Source organism: Nicotiana tabacum, chromosome 21 (assembly GCF_000715075.1).
Source record: "Nicotiana tabacum cultivar K326 chromosome 21, ASM71507v2, whole genome shotgun sequence".
NCBI classification, from domain to species: Eukaryota; Viridiplantae; Streptophyta; class Magnoliopsida; order Solanales; family Solanaceae; genus Nicotiana; species Nicotiana tabacum.
Window position 1 is genome coordinate 36,114,558 of NC_134100.1, and position 9,382 is coordinate 36,123,939.

At 37.2% G+C, this 9,382-nt stretch overlaps 1 long non-coding RNA gene across 1 annotated transcript; it reads left to right on the plus strand.

Moving 5' to 3' along the window:
• Positions 1-792: 792 nt before the first annotated feature.
• LOC142175100 (uncharacterized) lies at positions 793-7,645 on the plus strand. Its single transcript, XR_012704292.1, has 3 exons — positions 793-917; positions 1,807-1,859; positions 7,405-7,645. It is a non-coding gene; the product is annotated as an uncharacterized LOC142175100 (long non-coding RNA).
• Positions 7,646-9,382: the final 1,737 nt, after the last annotated feature.

Consider the following 9,382-nt stretch of genomic DNA (forward strand, 5'->3'; position numbering starts at 1 on the left):
AATTCATTCCATAACATCTACATAGCTCGGAATCACTCCTACAAGGCATAAAATACACAATAAGTGCAAAACACTACCGATTAAAGCTCAACACGAATAAAGTGCAGAGAATTAGAGTGCAATAAATGACTAAAATACGCAATTATAGCCTACCATCAGATACCACTTGTTGGAATCGAAATAACAAGGCGTCATACAGAATCTAACAATGCAAACAGGCGACGATAAATCAGACGACAAAGAGATTATACTAAAAGAAGCAAAATATACTATAATATGATTTTGGTTAATTGACCTACATCAATCTACTAATATTTAAAAAAAAAAAAACTTACCGAGAGATAAGTTCTCCCTCTAAATAAGACTCGTTTAATGACAACATTATGGATGTTGTTGTTGTTCTTGTTGTTATGAGAAGCAGAGATCCTCAATTTACAGATGTTCAGGACTTTTCCTTCAAGAAAAGAATAAGGCATATGAAGGAGATTTATTTCTTTTATGATTCTTTTTCCCTTCTTTCAAGAAAGAAAGTCCTAGTAGATTAGAAATTAAGGGCAAAACCCTAACAAGGAGTTGTGCATGCTCTTAATGCAATATTCAATAAGCTACAATTTTGATGTTAATGTTCTCCCGGTTCAATGCAAAGTTCTGAAAACAGTTGGTGCACATTCAATTCATTAATGCAACATTTAGTGAGCTCAGACTTTGCATGCTAATATTGTTGCTTTGTGTGAATGTTTTAAGTTATTTTATTGTAAATTGTGTTACTTTAAATGCATTCTTATTCTGTAGACTTACTCTATCTTTTCATCTACCTTTCTTTCCGTTATTTAATCCTCAGATCATTGACAACCCACACAAATTTTCTAATGATCCATTCTCAAGGAATTATCTATGCTCATCTTGCTGTCCTTTTTGTACGTTTCCCTTCTATTGTCGTTATTTATTATTATTATTATTATTATTATTATTATTATTATTGTTGTTGTTGTTGTTGTTGTTGTTTAATTTCTGTTTTTACTTTTGTGATTATAGTGCAAAAATAGTGCCAGATCCGTGCATTGCAATGTCTTCTTTTTTAAAACAAATTATGGTGAAAATGATTTCTTCCCGTTATTTGAGGTAATTACTGGAATTTTAATGACACGAATTTACTATAAACTTGACTTGTTCCGAAGTGATGCCCTATTTAGCTCTAGAAAATGTTGCTCTCTTGACTACCAAATATTACATATTATCTTCCTTACTGTTCTTATTGCATTAGCATCGATTTTTGTAATAAATAGATGCATGGCGTGCTCTATCCGCCTTTCTTTGCATCTTTAACTTGAATCTGAAGTAGATGATTCAATTTGAATCTTTAATCTTTATTTTTATTTAATAATTTTTTTGTCAAATCCTTAAATCTCATTAACCAATTGAATTAATTTTTATAGTGATATTGACTTTTTCATCAGGACAATTTGATAAGTATTTAGTTTTCTTATTGGAGAACCGAGATTTTAGAGCATTCGGAGCCAATGAAGACCAATTTATGAATTTCTCAAAGTAACAATAATGTTCTTTTGTCTCGGGCTTAATTTACGAATTGCTTGAACTGATCCTCTTTTTTAGTATTTATGTATTGTCTATATCCTGCTAATTTGCTCTATTTTCCTCAATTTCTCATAAATTTCCCAATTCAAGTTCTTCGTTCAATATATTGGCTTTCAAAATCTATATTAGAATGAAGCTGAAGAAATATGATTTAAGATTTTGTGTTTTCTATTTGTGCTTTTAATTATGTTTTCTTCTTAATGAATATAGTGCAGGAAAAAGTTATTGATTCTTATAAAATTGAGGATTCTCATTACTATCATGTAAGAACTTCTCCTTTTTATTTATTTATCTTTATATTTTTACTCATGATGATTGTAACGACTCGACCGATTATTTTGAGCTTTAGCACTTCGTTCGATAATTTGAGACCTTGAGTAGCTTTACATTATGCATTATGACTCGCGTATGTGGTTGATTTCGATTTACGAGATGTTCTGTTACGACCCAACTCCCACTGGAACCGTGACAACGCCTAACACTACTTGCTAGGCAAGCTAGCAGTTTTACAATAACAACGACTTCAATAAATCAGAATTTAATAAACTCAACAGCGGAAATATCATGAAATAACTGGAAAAACAACAGTAATGCTACTACAACCATCCCAATGATCCGGTGTCGACGAGTACATGAGCACTACTGAATATCAAAATACAAGGTCAATCCTCAATACAACTGTCTGTATTATAAAACAGTAATAATAGAAATAAATAAAAGAGAACTTCAAGGTCTGCGGACGACAGTAGCAGCTACATCATAGTCTCCCAAACGCTGGTACCAACACAACTCTAGCAATCACCACGCCCGAAAGTACCTGAATCTGTACACGAAGTGTAGAGTGTAGTATGAGTATAATCGACTCCATGACTCACTAAGTAATAAACTTAACCTTGGGCTGAAAACAGTGACGAGCTCATAAAAAAATACTCAAAAACCAATATCAATAACTAGTAACAACTCATGATATAAAGGAAACAATATAAATAAATAACTCTATGATATCATGTTCAGCTCGTTCACATTTTAGGAATTTAGACATGCTTTCCAAGTATAACAGTTAAACACCAATACATATAAAATATTTCATTTATCAGATAACATGAGGAAAGTACATCTCTGTACCTACATGTCAAATATACATTTCAAGTCAATATTGTCACGGTGAAACTATCAAGTATGACCACACTCAGTACACTCACGGTGCCTGGCATAAAAACCCCTAAATATCACAGACACAACACCACTCAACACTGTACGGGTGCCTGGCATAAGTGCCCCTCACCAAAGAACGCGCGCGCGCGCGTGTGTGTGTGTGTATATATATATATATACTATGCCCGCGCTAACTGTAAATATCAGACTCCGGTGGGGCGGATCCTGGCCCAAGCGCTAATCAAAAGCCAATATGACTTGTTGCGGCATGCAACCCGATCCTAATAATAATCCGTTACAGCGTGCAACCCAATCTGAATAACAACCCGTTGCGGCATGTAACCCGATCCAAATATCAATCTGTTGCGGCATGCAACTCGATCCAATATAACTCACCACACGACTCTATGGCCCACATCAGTCATAAACCTCTCAAGTCTCAGGTCTCACAATATCATAGAACTCATCCCAAACAATATAACATATTAAAAATAACAACAATATATGATGTAACAAACAAATAATGTACAAAGACTGAGATATGACATGCAAATGAAGAATTATGACTAAGTATATAACTACATAAACAACTCAAAGCAGCAGGAATAACCCTATTATGTCTCAATCAAATAAACACATAGTCTAGACATGATTTCTAACATAAATATTAGCTCAAATAATCCTACTAAAGAAAACATGGATATAACAAGGCATGACAACAAAACAAGTCTCACAATAGTCTAAAATCCACCCCGATCATGAATACCCCGTTGCACGCATATGCGTTCGTCACTTAGCAAGTGCGTCACCCCAAAAACATCTCCATTATGCAGTTCTCAGGGATAATTACCCTTAAATCTAAGTTTAGATAGGTTACTTACCTCAAAACGTGCGAATCAATACTCCAAAAAGACCTTCCTACACGAATCGGCCTCCGACCGACTCGAATCTAGTCACAAACAACTTAATATCATCAAATAATGCCGTAGGAAATAACTCCAAACAATAATATTTCAATCTTTATCAAAATCAAAACGTCAACCCAAAAAGTCAACCCCGGGCTCGCACCCCAGAACCCGACAAAATTTACGAATTTCAAACACCCATTCAAATACGAGTCCAAACATACCAATTTCATCTAATTCCGACCTCAAATCGACCTTCAAATTACCAAATTTCATTTAGAATTTTTTTTACTAAAATCTCCAAATTTTTCACTTAATTTCATCAATTAAATGCTAAAAGCAAGGATGGAATCATGAAATATAAACAAATCCGAGTCAAAAAATACTTACCCTAATCCAAATCGTGAAAATCCTCTCCAAAATCGCCCAAAACCTAGCTCTCTAACTCAAAGTGTCATATAGTAACCACAACCCTCGAAATGATATGTTAAATAGTCTGCACAGGTGTATTCATCGCGATCGCGGGACCTACATCACGATCGCGAAGCACAATCACACACGGCTCAGAAAATGGCCTACACGAACGCGAGACTAAGGTCGCGAACACGGTGTACCACACTCCTTACACTATGTGAACGCGGTTTACTCCTTGCGACCGCGAAGGCATAAGGCCTGATGCCCCCATCAGGCCTCCCTTCTACGCGAACTCATCGCCACACACGCGGTCGCGAAGGCTACTACCTTCCAAAGCATCGCGAATGCGATCACCAACTCGCGAACGCGAAGAACAATTTGCCTGCCATAATAAATACTCTACGCGATCGCGACTGCCTTCTCGCAATTACGAAGGAGAAAAGGAGACATCAGAAATTAGCTATGCCAAAACATGGAAAAATAGTACGAAACCCATTCGAAACATACTCGAGGCCCTCGGGACCTCGTCCAATTACACCAACCAATCCCAAAACATAATAATGAATTACTCGAGGCCTCTAATCACCGAAAACAATATCAAAACCACAAATCGCACCTCAATTCAAGCATAAGGAACCAATCCAACTTTTTAAATTCAAAACTTACGCCGAATATGCCTAAACACCTCAGAATGACCTCAAATTTTACATGCAAGTCCCAAATGACACAAAGGACTTACTCCAACTCCCGGAACTAAAATTTGAATACTATATCAACAAATACTCCAAGAACCAAAATCCGAACCCAATATTAACAAGGTCAATTTTCGGTCAAACCTATCAACCTTCTAAACCTTCAACTCTCAAACTTTTGCCAAAAAGTACCAAATCAACCTACAAACCTCCAATGTAATGACCCGACTAGTCGTTTTGAGCTCAAGCACATCATCCAGTAGTTTGAGGCCTTGAGTAGCTTCACTTCAGGTATTATGACTTGTGCGTGTGGTCGGAATTGAATTTCGGAAAGTTCAGAGTCGATTTGGAAAGAAAATTTTAAATTTGGAAGCTTTAAGTTGGAAGAATTATCTAAGGTTTGAATTTTGAGTAATCGATCTCGAAATCAGGATTTGAAGGTTCCAATAAGTTCGTATGATGATTTCGGACTTGGGCGTATGTTCGGGTTGAGTATCGGACCACCCGGGAGCATTTCAGCGCTCATTGTGTAAAGTGCGCATTTTGAAGGTTTTAGAATTTATTAAGTTTGGTTTGAAGTGGATTTTGATGTTATCGACATCCGTTTGAGGTTCCGAGCCTTGGAATAGGTTTGTATCGTGATTTTTGACTTGCATGCAAAATTTGACATCATTCCGAGATGTTTAAGTATAATTTGGACGCGTTCAACGAACTTTGAAAGTTTAAAGAAAGGTTTTGATCATCAATTCATATTTTTGATGTTGTTTGACGTGATTTAAGGCTTCGAATAAGTCTGTATCGTATTTTGGGGCGCGTTGGTATATGTGATTGAGGTCCCGGGGGCCTTAGGTGGATTCCGGGTGATCAACATATCAAATTTTGGACTTGAGAAAAAGCTAGAAACTCTGTTTTGCTGGTGTTTTCGCACCTGCGCATGAAGGACCGCATGTACGGTGTCGCAGAAGCGGGGCAGTGGCTCGCAAAAGCGACCAGGGCAGGGCTGGACTGAGGTCACAAGTGCGAAGATGTTTTCTGCACCTGCGTGATTGCGGAAGAGGAAATTAAAGTGCAAAAGCAGATTTGCTGGGGGAAAGGATGGGACCGTTGATGCGGCCGAGTTTTCGCAGAAACGGAACCGCACCTGTGGATAAGGCATCACAGAAGCGTGGGCGCAGAAGTGCTGGAGGGACCGCAGATGCGGTTGGTGACCTTGGCTGGATTCTCGCAGGTGCGAGCTTCATGCCGCAGAAGCGACCATGGGACCGCAGATGCGAGGCAACGCTGGGCAGACTTTATTTTTATACGGGATTTGGCCCATTTTATTTCATTCTCTCTTGGCTTGGGCGAGTTTTGAAGAGTTTCAAGGGGAGATTTTCATCAACTATTGCAAGGTAAGCAATTCCCATATAATGTTAGTGAAATATATGGATTATATGTGGATTTAAACATGGAAAATTGTGGGATTTTAAGAGAAAACCTAGAAATTTGGTATTTTTGAATTTTTACCACGAAATTGGATATGGAATTGGGAATAAATCATATATTTGGGTTCGTAATATTATGGGTAAAGTTTATCTTCGAAAAACTTTAGAATCCGAGCACGTGAGCTTGAGGGTTGATTTTATTGACTTTTCGAGCGGAGTTGGGGATTGTTATAAATTATTAAATTGTAAGCATTGGAGTATATTTTGATTGATTTTCACGTTTGACTAGTTTTGGAACGTTTGGCTTGGAGTTGAGTGTTAGAGTGACGTTGGAGCCGGTTATGAAACTTCAGAGTGAGGTAAGTCTCTTGTCTAACCTTGTAAGGAGGAAACTACCCTCTAGGTGATCTTTATTGTTATATGCAACTAGTTGTGGGTGTTACGTACGCACGAGATGACGAGAGTCCGTACGTAGCTAAACCATGTTTATGTCCGGGTAGACTTAGGACTTTATCATGTAATATATGAATTGTTTGGACTCATTTTGCTAGCTTAATTAATTGAAAATTTTAACTGAAATTGATTTAGAAACATATAAATATATTAGGCCGAGCTTTATCACCTTGAGTTGTTGCCAAGATATTTGATAAATATAAAGGGGTATATTTATTACTGTGCCCATGTACTGTATTGTAAGCACGTGCCTCGTAATTTGATAATTTCCTTTCTTTCTTGTGGAGTGGGCCGACTGCCTTGACTGTATAATAGATGCATCTCTAGTTCGTACCGCTCAACCCTCGGCAGTGTACACATTATTCTGGATTGGGCCGAATAACCTCAGCATAATCATGCGTTATATCGCTAGCAGACCGAATATTCACGAGATTGTCCTCCCACTGATGCCCGGCAAGGTATATGGTATTTCTTTATCCGTTCGATACTGGCACTTGATACATCTGAGTTGTTGAGATAGAATACGAGACCCAGAAATCTATATCTTTAAAAGAAATATTTTTGGAAGATTATGTAACTTACAATTTTACCCCATTATTATTGTTGTGCTTTATATCTGCTTATGATTTATCATATTGCTTTATTGGACCTCTAGTAAGTGTCGATGTCGACCCCTCGTCACTACTTATCTAAGGTTAGGCTAGATAATTACTAGGTACGCGTTGATTTACGTACTCATGCTACACTTCTGCACTAAATGTGTAGGATATGACAGGTTCATTTGGTGATTATCTTGGCGCGTAGGCGCAACTATTGAGGAGACTTTATGTAAGCTGTATTCCAGGCTACGCATCGCAGTCTACTGAGTCACCATCGTACTATTTATTTTATCCTGTCTCATTTACATTCTAGACAGATGTTGTATTATTATCATACTCCTTAGAAAAGACTCATGCACTTGTGACACCGAATTTTGGGATGTTCTAGGAGTTATTGAGATTCTGCTTAGCATTTACACATTTATATTATCTATTCCATTAAAACAATTGTAAATTACCATGATTTTTATGCGTTGATTTATTCGTCTAATAAAGAGTTACGATTTCGGAAATAATAAAATTTATAATTAAATCGATAGTTCAGAGTTGGCTTGCCTAACAGAGGCGTTGGGCGTCATCACGGCCTATAGTGAGTTTTGGGTTGTGACATTCAAATCCGCATCCGGACATACACCTAAGTCCAAAATCACCATACATAGCTATTGTAACCATCAAAACTTTATTCCAGAGTCGTCTACACAAAATTCAAACTCCGGACAATCCTTTCAACTTAAGCTTCCAACCTTGGGACTAAGTGTCCCAACTTACTCTAAAATTTCCCCAATACCAAACCAACTACCCTGGCAAGTCATGTAACCACAAAAACACATATGTAAAGAATTAAATAGGGGAAACGAGACTGAAATACTCAAAACAATCGGCCGGGTCGTTACATTCTCCCCCTCTTAAACAAACGTTCGTCGTCGAACAGGTCTAGAATCATACCTAGAGTCTTAAAAAGATGAGGATATCTGCTCTGCATCTCCTGTTCAGTCTCCCAAATAGCCTCCTCGACTGGCTGACCTCTCCAATGAACCTTCACTGATGCTATATTTTTCGACCTCAACTTTCGAACCTACAGATCCAAAATGGCCACCAGCTCCACATCATAAGTCAAATTCCCATCTAACTGCACCGTTCTAAAGTCCAAAATATGTGACGGATCACCATAATACTTTCGGAGCATTGAAACATTAAGCACTTTGTTACACCCGGTACTTCAGATGTAATTATCATTATAAGATTATATAATGGTAGCTCAAAAAATACGAAATTCTTCTACAAGGATAAGGAAGGTTTATCGAAGTCTTAAGTAAATTAAGATGAATGAGACATGGAAAAAAACAAATGAGATAATTATTACATTATGTGCATCCCTAAGTGACGTATAATGAATATAAGACTTGTTAATCATGATTTAAATGAGTGTAAAGTCATAATATGACTATATATGATGTTTGGATATAAAATATAAAGTTTGGGAAAAATCGAATTTAACTTACGAAAAACTCGAGTAAAGATTTGCCTTGTAATGAGCCGTTTTGAGAAATTAAATTCGTAAGCTTTATGATGTCATTTTGGGACATATCTCATAAAAAAATGAAGGTCTTAGAACCTAGTTTCTAATGGTCTAAACCATTTATTCATACAACATCAGGGGTAGAGAAATATAAATTTTTAAAGTAGAATCGCCAAGTCACATTGCCGCACTTCGGAGAAACTGGCAGGTTTATAGGCCAGGTTGCGAGGATGTTTTCTCTTAATATATAGAGAGTTACAGGGAGATCTTTATTTTTAATTAAAGCCCCATGTATCTAGTTTTCAATGCTGTAAACCTTTTGTCAATACGATGTCGGAGTATAGATATACAAGCGTTTGAAGTTGTACCGCTCAAGCTGCCAAGCAGGCAGCTTACCCACCTGCTTGGAGAATTGAGGCAGTGGGATTATAAATGATCTTTTCCCGTATATATCTCGTCAATATTCAGAGAAAACTTACCACAAAACAATCTCAATCTCTCCAAGGCTGTTCCAAGAAATTCCAAGCAAGATTAACATCCCGGGTACAAAATCAAGAAGCGATAACATTACAACGATCCCTACGATGTAAGTATCATTATACCGCCTCTCTTTTTCTTTGTAGTT